Source organism: Eurosta solidaginis, chromosome 1 (genome assembly GCF_040869045.1).
Source record: "Eurosta solidaginis isolate ZX-2024a chromosome 1, ASM4086904v1, whole genome shotgun sequence".
Classification (NCBI taxonomy): domain Eukaryota; kingdom Metazoa; phylum Arthropoda; class Insecta; order Diptera; family Tephritidae; genus Eurosta; species Eurosta solidaginis.
The window spans coordinates 142,028,341-142,043,980 of record NC_090319.1 but is presented as its reverse complement, the minus strand read 5'-3'; the positions used below and the strand labels follow the sequence as shown (position 1 = coordinate 142,043,980).

General features: G+C 35.7%; 1 long non-coding RNA gene and 1 pseudogene across 2 annotated transcripts; one reads left to right on the top strand and one right to left on the bottom strand.

Moving 5' to 3' along the window:
• Nucleotides 1–1,466: 1,466 nt before the first annotated feature.
• On the bottom strand, nt 1,467–4,882 carry LOC137238461 (uncharacterized). 2 transcript variants are annotated; one of them, XR_010949188.1, is made up of 5 exons: nt 4,756–4,882; nt 4,421–4,691; nt 4,217–4,359; nt 3,839–4,141; nt 1,467–3,746 (listed from the first exon to the last, which is right to left on the bottom strand). It is a non-coding gene; the product is annotated as an uncharacterized lncRNA (long non-coding RNA). The 2 variants fall into 2 exon arrangements; XR_010949187.1 differs by having other exon boundaries at nt 4,421–4,824.
• Nucleotides 4,883–8,242: 3,360 nt separating this feature from the next.
• LOC137237957 (putative nuclease HARBI1) lies at nt 8,243–15,409 on the top strand (annotated as a pseudogene).
• Nucleotides 15,410–15,640: the final 231 nt, after the last annotated feature.

Here is a 15,640-nt window from a genome sequence, read left to right as displayed (position 1 = left end):
CAAACTCTACCGTACTCGACCCAGCTACATCTCAATCGAACCCACTTGAAAATTGAATAAAGTGTTTCAAATTAACTGCAATGCTTTGTACATACATATAAAGTATCTATTTCATACAAAACTACTTCTGAAATGAATTTAATGAAGAAATATTGAAAATTTAAACAATAGTCGCAAAATAGTTTATATAGTAGTGCATACATTTTAATTATAATTAAATAAATCAGCATTCAAATAGATAACGTTTTCTTTTTTCTCTAACTCATTACACAATATAAATATAAACGTAATAACGCACCTAAAAACACATTACAACTTTCATTATATTTAATAATTATAAGATCGCGGGTTCGAATCGAGCTCAAGGCCTAACAATAATTTTTTATCATTATTATTGTTATGATAAATTTTTTCTTAATTGAAAAAATTTTTAAATTAGAATAGAAGAAAGAAAAAATTTAGACAACTGCCAAAGCTCGTTGTATAGATCCATTTCGGGAACTGCTAAATTCCTTCATCGGCAACGTTTAGGCTCCGCTGCTATAACCATTCAGCCACCACAGCGGTTTTTTGTTTGTCTTCATTAATCCTACTTCTATTCTGGTTCGTGCCAATTGATATTCACAACACTGCGACATCTGTTGCAGAATGGCTGTGAAAATTGGACTTGTTTGTTGGCAATGCTGCCATAGTGTCATATTTTATTGACACTTTTTTCCCCGTGCTCTGGGATGTATTAACAATTTTTGTTGTTATATCGGCCTACTGATTTTAAGATCGCGGGTTCGAATCGAGCTCAAGGCTTAACAATAATTTTTTATCATTATTATTGTTATAATAAATTTTTTCTTAATTGAAAAAATTTTTAAATTAGAATAGAAGAAAGAAAAAATTTAGACAACTGCCAAAGCTCGTTGTATAGATCCATTTCGGGAACTGCTAAATTCCTTCATCGGCAACGTTTAGGCTCCGCTGCTATAACCATTCAGCCACCACAGCGGTTTTTGTTTGTCTTCATTAATCATACTTCTATTCTGGTTCGTGCCAATTGATATTCACAACACTGCGACATCTGTTGCAGAATGGCTGTGAAAATTGGACTTGTTTGTTGGCAATGCTGCCATAGTGTCATATTTTATTGAAATCAGTAGGCCGATATAACAACAAAAATTGATAATACATCCCAGAGCACGGGGAAAAAAGTGTCAATAAAATATGACACTATGGCAGCATTGCCAACAAACAAGTCCAATTTTCACAGCCATTCTGCAACAGATGTCGCAGTGTTGTGAATATCAATTGGCACGAACCAGAATAGAAGTAGGATTAATGAAGACAAACAAAAAACCGCTGTGGTGGCTGAATGGTTATAGCAGCGGAGCCTAAACGTTGCCGATGAAGGAATTTAGCAGTTCCCGAAATGGATCTATACAACGAGCTTTGGCAGTTGTCTAAATTTTTTCTTTCTTCTATTCTAATTAAAAAATTTTTTCAATTAAGAAAAAATTTATCATAACAATAATAATGATAAAAAAATATTGTTAGGCCTTGAGCTCGATTCGAACCCGCGATCTTAAAATCAGTAGGCCGATATAACAACAAAAATTGTTAATACATCCCAGAGCACGGGGAAAAAAGTGTCAATAAAATATGACACTATGGCGGCATTGCCAACAAACAAGTCCAATTTTCACAGCCATTCTGCAACAGATGTCGCAGTGTTGTGAATATCAATTGGCACGAACCAGAATAGAAGTAGGATTAATGAAGACAAACAAAAAACCGCTGTGGTGGCTGAATGGTTATAGCAGCGGAGCCTAAACGTTGCCGATGAAGGAATTTAGCAGTTCCCGAAATGGATCTATACAACGAGCTTTGGCAGTTGTCTAAATTTTTTCTTTCTTCTATTCTAATTTAAAAATTTTTTCAATTAAGAAAAAATTTATCATAACAATAATAATGATAAAAAATTATTGTTAGGCCTTGAGCTCGATTCGAACCCGCGATCTTAAAATCAGTAGGCCGATATAACAACAAAAATTTAATAATTATATTTACAAAAAAAATATCATTTATATATACTAATAATTATAGTTAGAAAATTGTTGTTCTTGTTGTTGTAGCGATAAGGTTGCTCCCCGAAGACTTTGGGGGGTGTTATCGATGTGATGGTCCTTTGCCGGATACAGATCCGGTACGCTCCGATACCATAGCACAATTAAGGCGCTAGCCCGACTATCTCGGGAACGATTTATGTGGCCACATTAAACCTTCAGGCCATTCCCTCCCTCCCCACCCCAAGTTCCATAAGGAGCTTGGGGCGCCACAGCCTCGTCTGTTAGTGAAACAGGATTCGCCGCGGATAGGTGACAATTGGGTTTGGAGAAGCTATATATTGCGCTGGCCACCTGAAGGGTTGCGCTACACAGCCCCTTGAATCTGGTATTTTAGTCGCCTCTTACAACAGGCATACCTACCGCGGGTATATTCTGATCCCCTAACCCGCTGGGGGTGTTCTGTGCATATTTGTAATACTGCTATATTGCTACAAAAGGCTAGGTACATTCCCAAACATCAGAGTGCCGATATATTGATGTTTAAACGTTTTTGTTTTTGTATTCAACATTCGAATGTACCTAAATTTAAATTTTTTCTTGTCACACTTATGCTGCTACGATCACAAAAATTTTATAGGCTGTCTTGTTTTGATTTCGAATTTAAAACACATTGCGAGCATTTTCTATAACAATATAGGAGTATTACATATATGGTTCTGTGAGAACTTTATTGAATGGTCTCATTCTGTCTGCTGTGTATAATTTTATGCAACTTGTTTGCCTTTTTCACCTTGGTCGCTAATTTTGTTCTTGCTAGTCTAAATTATACAATTATCCGTAGCCATCAACGGCCAGTATCCTCTTTTCTACAATCCCAGGGAAACGTATTCGCCGGCCTGCAGCTCAACCAAATCCTTTTTACGGTCTGGAAGGGAATGAAAGTAAATTAGTGCTATTTGGATATTGAGAAAGATACAGAGGTAGATAAAAGTAGACAAGCCAACGAATCCTATTTATTTCGCAGGCCAGGATAAAGCCACCCCGAGTTCCTTTCGGAAAGAGGGTTAATGTGGTTTCCCGAGATGGTCGGGCAAGTGCCATAATGGTGGTATTTTCCGGAATGTACCGAATCAATATGCTGTCCACATCGACAACAGCAAAACTCCCGAAAATCTTCAAGGAGTCTCCTTATCGCTAGAGTGAAAATAGTTTTCGATCCGTGATCTTGAGCGGGAAGCTATTGTTATACTGGTCATTAACACCGACTGTTGATTCTACCTTAACATTTTACAAATAATATCACAAACTATTTGTAAAGAGTCATATCCCGGTATTATTTACCCATCGGTTAAGAGCCAAAAGTGATTCTTCGTCAGGAATCTGGCCACCACAATGTCAGCTTAGAACGAGCCAAGGGGTATCTATGACAAGTTAAAACCTTTAATGACAAGTTTTCACAACCCGGTAACGGATGAATATTAGCCATACTAAAGACCATATTACATTGGGTTAACCGCAGACAAGCAATTAATTCTGGCAGATGATATTTGCGCGCAGAAGCATCATGTTCATATCAACGTTTTACAGCATTAAAAACACCTTTCTCGCACCGTACATGCAAATTGTCTTTTCTATGATAGGTTGCAACTTTTTGGCGTCAAAATCTAAAAATTCACTGCTCTGGGTTACCTGCGAGATAATAAAACAATAAATTTCCATATCCATTTACATGCATAAAGTTTTGTGTTTCGTAAGCCAGAATTTTTCATTTAGTATCTTACACTGAGTCTACTTCTCCAGACTATATGCTGGCTGCAATATGAAATCGGTTATATTCTCTATTATAAAATCAGCAGTTTGCAACAGCGCCTTTCAATTATAGTATTAAAGCCGCTTCTAACATCCGATCCACATTGTCAATGGTTATGAGTGTTTTGCCGGTATAGTAAAAGGTGATTAAGCGCTCGAAAGTGTCGCTTTCGATATTGGTGGTTTCTATAAGTGGACAAATCCCGTTGTCCCTTTTGAACAGTTCACCGAAATAAGGGCTTGCCGCCGATAGAAATAGACGATGAGCCGTAATTCTGTAAATACATATATAACAAGCGTATGTGACATACAAGCTGCAATAGCGTTAATTCAAATGAAAGTTTACTTACAAGGAAGATGGATTTGTAAATTTGAATGTCACATCAACTAAATTCTGGTCGTCAAAGAGTTCATATATTTGAAACAAAAGGTTTTCAATAAAGTACTTGGCTCCATCTGAGGCGTTGCCGTGTGATGTTACATGCTGCCATTGCTATTGCGTGAGGAAATATAGTTTTTTGTAATTTTGAATTTTAGAATATTAGATTACTTACTTGGATACTCCGTGGTGTATGCTTTTAGTTCGGAAGATTGTCGTTGTTGTATTTATGGACGTTTTTGAAGTAGTTGCAATATATCCAGGAATTGCCCGATCGAGATAAACTGTATTTTTTCCGGTTTTGGGAATTGAATATTCCAATTCCAATAGATGGCAAGAGGACGCTTAGATTGCCTCTTAAATCGCAAGGTTAACAAACGTATAAGGTTAATATACTTGCAACATTCAGACGTGCCTAACCAGCTAGCACGTCGCAAAGTAAATACCTGTAGCACAATATTTTTCTTTTATTATTATAGTCAAGGGATGATTGTAAATGACTTATAATACCAGTTTAAGCAAAAGTTCACAATTTATATAATGAATCTTGAACTTCTTCTCTTGCGATTAAAAAGAATTTGTGTTTGTTATTATATCTTTTTCGCTATTGGTGACATATCCTATGTTCCAATTCGATTGTTTCATCGATATGATAAAAACTCACCACTATTATATCGTAAGGTGAGTTGGGTGCGTTACAGAAACACTTTTCATATCGAAAGCGATACGTGCCTTGCGATAGCAAATCGTTCGTTATTATAACGCAAGGTTACAGAAACGGGCTACTGGAAACATATAAAAAACAATAATCATCAAGCCTTCTACGTTTCTTAACAAGTTTTACTTACATTTTTGTTAAAATTCTGTTATAAATTAATAAAAAAATAAAAAGAAAATATTTTTCCGCCAACTAATTTGCAACTTAGAAAAACGGAACTACGATCGAAATGTAGAATACAAAAAATCGAACAATGCGAAGTTGGATCGAAAGAGATTGGAACACAGAATACCAAAATTGCCAAATCGAAAAAATTCCAATCCAAGTCGAAATGCAGAATAGGGCTGAATATGCGCAACAATATGTATGAGTAATACTACTTAGGTTGATGGTTGATAGCTTCACTTCCAACTGGAGCAATCCTCTAAGTTGTCATTCATCATCATTATTAGTTGTCTAACCAAAGGTTGTTATATCCCAGATAGATTTATTAACATATGTCCATGTACATTAGATTAAAACTTCTTTTTATTTCCTTATGATTACGTCTAGGATATTTTCTATAAAATCTTAAGTTTTGCATAGTGAGTCATATTTTTAGTATTAAAAACGGAAATTGCAGAAAAGTGAGGATTCACCCCAAACTAATGTACATGCTCAATGGTACAGTTAGAAAATGTAAGCCTTAGTAATTTCATGTTATTTTTTATTAATTTTATATATATGTGTTTTTGTAAACATAAAAATTGCACAAGTTGATGTTTTACAAGGAAGTAATGATGTTATGAAATGTGTATCTAATTAATAATTATTTGCATCAATAAAAAATTGTTTCATTAAATTAACATTGCCAAAAATAACGATATTTCGATGGAAATGAAAACTTAAAATAATGTAAAATAAGAGGTATTTATGTACATTCATTATCTAAAAGTTGTTTTAGTCATTATAACAAATTTGCATTTGCTTTCAATAAATTTAAGATTTCGAATGAAACGTAAGACATAGACTGACGCTTTGGAGGATTTATAATTCCTGCAAAGGAAAATAGTCGCTCAGCAGGAGCAGAAGAAGTTAAAGGCAAGTTGAAGAATTTTGCAGTTTCTTTCAACACACTTCGTGTTTTCCAAATGTCCATGCTAGTATATGAATCACCCAGATAGCTATTCAGCTCATTTTGTGCCAAATTTTTCAGCCCACCATTTGTTGGAGAACATTGCCCCACACTGGCGATGATATGAAACCAATATTACTAAAATAAAGCGAACAATATGATAAACTTTGATTACAAAACAATCAGTGCATAGTCATAACTTAAAAAATATCGTATATATTAATTTTGGATACAAAACAAAATTGGCTTGACTTAAGTATGAAATCATTATTATTTTATAAAATGAGTGTAATAATGCACATGTATATGTACTTACCGGAGAATATGTTTAGATAACGCTCATATACCATTCGCCCTATGCATGTATGTATATATTTCCTTCGATAATACCTATATGACGCTATTTTATTTTCGTGTATTTTTTCTTGTATTTTATATTCAATTTTTTGTGGCTCTCCCTCCTAATACGGCTTCAGTACTGGTGTAAGTATGTAAACTCTATTTCAAAAAACTAACGAAATACAAGGAAAATACAGTCTAAGTAGTTTATTAAAAACAAACCAGCCAATTTGTATTTCGATAGGTTTTTTTGACATTCGGCGCTTTTTTTTTTTTTTTTTTTTCTGACATATGGAGATTTTGTTTTTAGTTTGAAAATTTGATCTATAAAAACACAATTAAAATCAAATTTCTTGTGAAAAAAGTGAACCATTAGAAACCGAAATAATTTTCGCGTTATTTGCATTGTTTTTATTGTTAAAGGTGTTAATGTAAAAATAAAATGTAAAACATAAACAAAAACATGTCAAACTCACTAATTTTGGGGGAATAGTGGTCTCGCTTTTTCATGATAGAAATTGTTTTTGTGTTTTGAAGTTCCGATAAAGTTTCGTCAGTTTTCTTAGCTTGGAATCCAAGCAAAAATAAAGTAGTGTAATATATGCTTAAGCGGTTACGATTTAATATTGCATCCTAAAATGTACTTTTATGTAGAAATTCTTCCGTGCATTCAACAAACGAGAATTTTTCTTTCAACAAAGCAAAAAAATAATTAAAAAGAATTAAAAAAAAAACAGAAAAAAATCAAAAGTAATCAAAAACGCCTTTTGTGATTACTTATGATTATTTTTGATTTTTTTTCAATAATCGGAAAAAATCATAATTTTCTTTTTAATTTTTTTCTAATTGTAATCAATTAGTAATTGCCTTTTTCGGAAAACAATTGAAATAATCATTGGCCATTAAAATAGGCATCTAATTAATTGATTACTAATGCTAATTCAAATCTAAGAGGTCTGAGTTTAAGTTAGATGTAAAGGAAGAAGATCTTCTGCAATCCAGGGATGCACCTTAACGTTAAGCTAATCGTTTATCAAAAAATTTCCACCGCTTCTGTTGAAACACTTCGAAATATTATCGATAAAGAAATTATCAAGATAAATTGTATCTCGTTTTTAACCGAAACGAAAAGCTTTCGTTTACGTTAAAAACGTTAACAAAAACGTGATACTTTATGTTTGAATTGTGCTGGCAATGCTATAGCCATGGTGAAGCCGTAAGGTGGTAACAACGAGGGCACATACACACACAAACTCCATGTAATTTGTTTGTGTAATTCGTTGGTGGTAATGTCAAAAATACTCTGAGAAATGTTCGTACTGTCAAAATTCATGAGAAAAGTTGCAATCAGCTTGGCGAATGCTTTCACCTTTAATGACTCCGCCATCAATCAGCTTTGCCAGCATAGTTTTAAATTAATAATCAACATAAACGATTTGATTTCGTTTTGATATGTAAGAAAACGAAACGAAATCATTTCGCTAATTTGACGTTTTTAACGTTAATAAACGAAACGAAATGACTTTGTTTCGTTTATTAACGTTAATTATCGTAACGAAATGATATCGTTTCGTTGGTTAAGCATGCCTGCTGCAATCATTGGAATATAGCGATGGTAATAATTAACCATTCCAATGAATTTGTGAAGTTTATTAATAGAGTTAGGTTTCTCAAAATTTGTAATATAATGGGGTTTTTTTTATTACGCGAGCTCGAAAAAACGCTCCAAATAGCTAAACAATTTTATTATGTTGCTTCACAGCACTGGTGTCAGGTGTCAAAATAAATGTTGTGTTTGTGAAAATTTTAAAAGAAAAACGAAAAAAATGAGTAATCCTGTCGATTCAGTGGTAAATATTTGTATTTAATTGTAAATATTAAATAAAGAGTGTTTATTTATTGTCTAGTGTGATTCCCTGCCCGTTGGCCAGCAAAATGATGTAGGCGAAGTGGTGAACGAAATATTGGAGGCCGTATATGCTAGTTCCAGTTCATCCTCTGAATATTCGGAAAGCGAAAATGAACAGCATGAGAGGTGTAACAACTTCGAGGGCACGCTTGATGCGATGAGCGGGATGCACTTCAAAGCGCACATGAGACTCAAGCGTGAAACAGTGGTGTATCTTACCAATAATAACAAAAGCTTTTTTAATTAGTAAATGCATTTATAAACTAAAAAAATATTTGATTTCTCTAGCGAGGTATTCCATATCTTCTTTTGTTGCTGACCAGTCTGGTGTTGGAAGATCACATATCACACCCAAGAAATCCATTTACATGTATATATGGTATATTAGCAACAGCGTGACATTTCGCCAACTAGGGAATTTGTTTGGTGTAGCCACATCAAGCGCATGGTCCGTTGTCCAACGCGTTTCTCGCTATTTGGTATCTATTAGTGATGAATATATCAAGTGGCCAGAAGGCATTGAGCTACAAAAAACGACTGAAAAGTTTTACCAAAAACAACGTATCGCTGGTGTTATTGGAGCTATAGACTGTACGCACATTGGTATTAAAGGCCCGAAGGATCAAAAATAAATGTACTTCAATCGTAAAAAAACCTATAGTGTAGTGCTGCAAGCTGTAGTGGATGCCGATAAAAAGTTTATTGATGTAACCTGTGGCGAGCCTGGGTTACTTCATGACTACAGAGTTTTGAGAAGATCCAAACTCTTTAACGATGCCGACAGACTACACGAACAAATGTTTGCAGGTTCATATTTTATAATTGGGGACTAGGCTTATCCGACGACGAATTGGTTGGTGTCTCCATATAAAGATTACGGAAATTTGACTCAAAGTCAGCGAAAATTTAACGAAATCCATTCTTCAACTCGAATGGTTGTTGAAAATACCTTTGGACTTTTTAAAGGACGTTTCCGAAGACTTATGAAGTTTACGGAACAAACTGATTTGCAGACGATTACCAATATCGTTGTCAGTGCGTGTGTTTTGCATAATATTTGCATCACCCATGACGATTTGTGTGACGCTGAAGAAAATGAAATGGACGATGCAGTTTCCTTTGAGATTGAAGAGGAAATAGAGGAGTTGAATTCCAATTCCAACTTAGATAGAAGGGAAAATCTTTCTAATTATTTAAGGCAACACAATTTAATTTAAAATAACCTTTTGACTTGGAAGAATAAATTATTATAAAAATCTGAAGATAACACGTTCATTTTCCTTCGACCAATGCTTGTAAGTATAATGGGATGCCAGAAAATTTCCCTCATTACCAAGGTGCTTTATGCGATTCGATGAGGGACTCGTAAAACTAACTGCAAACGCAGATGGCGTTGGAATTGTCATAAGTGGAAAGTGCCTTCCAACGATTAGCTCTTTGATGGATCGGGCGCTTCGGGATATTCATACCTGGGTATCTAATTTCTGGTTGAAAGCCAACGAGAAGAAGACTGATATGGTCTTGTTTACAAAAAGGTACAAGGTCCCAAATTGGACCAGGCGTAAGTTAGGAGGGGTGACCCTACAATAGAAACCTTGCACAAAATATCTAGGAATCATCCTAGACAGTAAGCTGTCATGGAAGCTCAACGTGGAGGAGAGCGTGAGAAGGCCTCAACGGCTTTTTATGCATGTAAAAGAATGCTGGGGTGTACGTGGGGCTTATCGCCCTCTCTTTCTCATAGCATTTACATTCCAACTAGGCTCGGGGCTGCTTGAGCGTCGACCATACGGCCATAGTAGTATAGCGTCATTAACCACAAGACGAAGACTAGCTGATTCCCTATCTGCGCTTCAAGGCCACAATAGAGGTGGACGGTTGGCGCAAGGGTGCTCAAATGGCGGTTCCAAAGTAGTGGAAGGAGAAGGGTCTGTTGCACACTGTGCTGAGATGCGCGGGGCTTTAAAGTGTCGAAGATTATGTGTAGGTCTTACAACCTTAGACTAAATGAGTTGAAATCTTCAATCATTCGATTTTCAGTATATATCGCACCCTAAATTAAAAAGAGTCAGACCCTAAAACATTTTATATACGGATGACTTTTGCGGTTTTCGCCTAATTTTACTTTTTTTATAAAAACATGTACAAACACATACGTCATAAAATGGATATAAACGAAAGCTCATGGATCTTACGCAAAATTCGAATTCTAAACACGAATCCTCAGTTAAATTTAAAATTTGTTACTAAGAATTTTTATAATTCTTCTGAGTTTGCAGTTTTTTATTTTTTTATTGAATTTAAGTATGACAAATTGTTAGTCCTAATGCAAAAAAAGTCTACTGTTTTTTGACACCTTTTTTGTCCGCTGAGCTGGAGCAATTTCTTCCCTATAAAGAGAATAATTTCAAAAGAATATACTCAACTCAGCTGAAAAAACTGTATACTCAGAAATAATCTAAAAATTCTTAGTGACTTATTTTTAAATTTTACTGAAGATACGTATTTCGAATACAAATTCTACGTAAGATCGTGGGCTTAAGTTTATATCGACTTTATTACGTATTTGTACATGTTATTACGATAACCGATTTTGATTCGGAACAAAGTCTTGTCAAACCTATCACACAAATTTCTTTATAAATTCGAATACAAATCGAAAGAAATGAAATAAACGAAATTAGAAATAATGGTAAAAATTTACAAAGCGGGCGGATTGCAGAAAATGACCTAGAAGATTCAATGTAGACATATCATATCGTTTTCGAGATAGTCTCACTTATTCACCCATTTTTCCATTAATTCCAATTTCCTCTGCTCCATATGCGTATCCTTTTCAAATTTTTCCCTCACCAACTCTTTGAAGTACTGCAGGGATTCATCTCGCGATTTCACTTTTTCTTCTGCCATTTTTTTCTTCAGCTCAAATTTTTTTTCATAGTACAGCTCCCGTGAGGAACGCTTTTAGCGTGATGATGTATTAGCTGACGCAGATGGCACTGGCGATGGCGATGCAATTGGTGGAGGTGTTTGCGTTGATGATGGCATGATCGGTGAAGGTGTTTGCGTTGGTGATGGCATTATTGGTGAAGCTGTTTGTGTTGGTGATAGTATTGCTGATGGCGATGGCACCAACACTGTCAGTACTGCTGGCGTTGATGAGGGAGGCGATGGTGAAATTACCGACGACTGACACGTTGATGATAGTGGTAGTTGCAGTTTTTCAACCGGCCTGCAGCCAACGTGGACGGTGTGGGTATTAGAAATTATTGGGCTTTTCCCAAGTATCTCGTCCATAATTTCCATATATGGAGTAAAGCAGGGAGTAGCGCCAATTCTGCGGTTGTTGTCTTTTGCTGCTTTGTATGCGTTAAGCAGCGTACACATTTTCGCTTCCAAGCATAATGGTGTCATATCGGCATCCTAAAACGAATGTTTATTAATTTGATATGCCATGTATTTTATATGATGGTTAAATATATTTTCTAACATACCCCAATACCAATGGACACCATATCTTCCAATACATTGTTATGGAATCGCATTTACGATGGAAGCAGTAAGGAAGGCGGTCGGCATGATGTAGTGGTGCACAGTGGCTAGTCATTGTCGGCTGGGGCGGGTCCTTGCCAACCTTACTGTTCCTGCGCCATAAGCAGAAAAATGTTCCTATCATGCCTATCAAAACGAGCAGCTGTCAAATTCAAAAAACCTGGCAGAAGCGCAGAGACCGACTCAAAACGCTTATCAATACAAAATAAAACAACATCCGGCTGAACCGGATGTCACGGACAGACCGTTAACATTCCAAAATTTAAATTCAAATTCAAAAAAAATAAAAAAAAGCTGACGCAAGAAAAAATTACCGAACCGGACATGACCGGTTACTACTCTGAAATCAAATATCAATAAAGCTGAAAAGTAAAATAACAAAACTGAAAGGAAAATAAAAGGCCGAATACACAGAAGGGCGCCGCGGGTGTTGTTGCGACGCCCGGTGCTTAGTCCCACCCTCAAATAACCATGGCCACCGACGCACCTAAATTTCGGTGGCCCCTTACCTGTATACCCTACATGCCTTCTAAAAGAATGAAGATGCCAACATTCCCATTTTTAATTACAATTTTTATTTATAATCCATCATTTAAAAAAAAATTAATATGTAGATGTATATACTAATCAACCCTGAGTTTTATCTAAATTTGCTTTCTTCAAAATAAGTTGTACGCATTAAGTTACAGAGGAAACGGTGAATAAAATGCTTGTTTAAGAAGTAAAAGAAATAATTTCGAACAAAGAAATTGTACATAAGTATCTAATTGACATAATTCATTACGATCCCGGTATTAAGAAACATGAATAGTAAATATTACTTTGTAAAGCAAAAGTAATAATTCCTTTTAGGGGCTTTAAACGTTTTTAGGTGGTTCTAAAATAAGTTTGGTTGCAAGTTTATTGCAGCTTATCAAATAAATGATCCTTCTTTTACTAATAAAAGGTGTTTAATATCTTCGACTGCTATTCTTTTGTTCGCAGCTGTATGTACATATAACATTTTTTTTTTGTTGTAAAAAAGAATTATACAGGAAGTTGTATTCCTTCTTATTATAACTAAGTTTGATAACATTGTTGCGGTTGTTGCTCTGGTTTACAGGTCATTTGCTGAAAATAATGTGGAATTCATCTAAATGCTCTTTCGAATCTATTTCCATACTGCTGAATAGATTTTAATTTCATAGGTATGCTTGTACATAGCAAATAACGTGGAAACCAAGCGAAGCACACTGGAGTAAAAAAAAATACCTTAAGAAAAATGTAGTTATTTGGCTCAAAATTCCTATAGTAAATCGTAGACCGCCTTACAGAGTTTGCAGACTTCTTAACATTTACATTTTCTTATTTCTAACTTAGAATGTTCCTTTTGTTAGGATTTAATTAGATTTTCTTATTTCACATCTATTTTAAATTATAGTTTTCCAAACTTCAAATTTACTTTTGGATTGTATTTAGTAAAAATTTTTATTTATTTTTTTTTCTAAGTTCCAATTTATGATAATTGCATTCGATTGTATCCAATTACGTTAATTATACTTTTCTCATATCAGCAAGTTCAATTGTATTAAATTCATTTCATTTGTCTTATCTCGAGTCTATGGAAATTTGATTGCCACACCAATGGATATGGTCGGCAAAACTCTCGTAACAATTTAATAAGCTTTTATAGCTTTAGTCTTCGTTGACACATACTAACTTGTGCCGTGTGATCATATAGAGAAAAATTATTTATGAACTTTCAGGTGACGTGTCAGTCGCAACAGCATAGTGGAGCAGTAAAGAGCAGTAAAAGTAGAGTTTATTTGTTCCTGATCACCAAGACGTAGATCCTCTATTTCTTGTTGCGACTAGATTCTAATTTCTCGCGGAAAGGCATATGTCGCTAATGTGTAATGCATTACCCATCCGCATGGCTTTCGCATGTATGTATATAAAAAAAAATATGGTTCCGAGTGACACATTCAAAAATGTAAGGTACTATATGTACTAGTGACACTATTCTGTAACTTGACTGGAATAAAATTATTTGCAGAACTCAAACTTTTATAATTTAGGTTTTCTATTTCTTGGCTGTGTTGACCTTTCACAAGCTTTACAGAACAATGTTTCTTACTCGCAAGATTACAGAACGGGTTTTACATTGCACTTATCCGACGGGTCAACAGAGTTAAGAGCACCAAAGTGTCCGAATTCATATACCGTATGTTCGAATCGAGTTACAGAAAGGGGTCTTTAGGTTCATTAAGCGTGCTTGGAATGAATTACAAAAATTTGAAACGATAATCTGTAAGTGACGAATTTTATCACTTCATATAAATACATAATATAATTTCACCGAGTTGGAACGGACTCACCCAGTTTCAAACGTTGTTGTTGTAGTTGGTGTTGGTACTGTTGGTGGTTGTTGCGCTCTGGCCCGAGGTGATCGAGTGAACCTGGTGGCAATAGACTTCGTGATGACCTTTACGAACTTGATGACTTGGTGCTAATTTTGACGTTCGTTGGGTTACGCTGCCGCGTGCTGCTGCCGTTTCTCAATTGTCCTTATGTTATTTGCTTCATATATGGGTGTTTTATGCTTGGCGGCGATAATTTGATGTTGTTACCGGAGACTGATCTTTTCCACTGCTTTCAACGATTCACCCGAGCGTGTGGGAATCGATGTATTACCCCAGTCAAAGAAAAGTGCTGTAACCTTTTTAATTTTTTTTTTTTCCACACAATTGAGTGTTGTTAGATTCAGTCACACATAAATTAGCAGCATTTTTTTTTTTGTGCTTTTCGTTAAAATTTCACTTTCGGCCATCAGCGTATGAACTTAATTGATAAGCGACTTTCTTTTCGCTGTTCTACAAAATTTTTTTATAATAATCGAAGTGTATTATGTGCAATACAAATAGCGGGAAAGCAATCGCTTATTGTTGTCCAATTTTGGAAGTTTTTCTTTTTTCTTTTCGCTCCAATCTAGCTGAACTTTCGGAACCTCGTGCTAAAAGAAGACCAAATTTTTCTTCCTTTTTCTTTTTCCTCGTGCCTATCTGCTGGCAAAAAAAACTCCATCCATTTTCTTGTGCTCGTGATGGCAGGTCTGTGTGTTCCCTTCTTTTTTGATATTTTCCATCGCAACCTTTGCCACATCGCTAGGTGTGTTCCCGTGAACACGCTCCCAAGGGGATCGCAGCCATATACCGTAGCAGCAGACCGTAACAAACCTGCTTCGCTTAGAAGGCCCGACGATGGAGCGAACAGGAAACCGGATCCGCTGTGGGAAGCCACTGCCAGGGGCCTCCAATGCCAATCAATGTGGGGCACGACTCACCCCTGAGATAAGAGTCTCAAAGCCCTACTACGAAGCTAGCCGGGCAACATAGGTCCATCAAAAAAAAGTTAAGTCAAATTTGGGAATTAATTCTGTTTCCTAGTTTAAAAGGGCTTTGCGGCAATTAGACATTTGTTATGGAGAACTCGTCAAAACTCCGAAAGGTTTTAGTGGTTATCGCCCCCACAAAAGGCCTGACAAAAAAAAAAGAGTATAGACATTTTGATATGGAGAACTCGTCCAAACTCCGAAAGGCTAGTGGTTATCGCCCCCACAGAAGGCCAAAAAAAAAATTTGGGTAGACATTTTGATAAAGGAGAACTCGTCCAAACTCCAAAAGGCTAGTGGTCATCGCCCCCACAGAAGGCCAAAAAAAATGTTGGATACTCAATGGGAACGCTGACATCTCCTGTTCCCCGAAGGCACTCGGGCTCCAAAAAA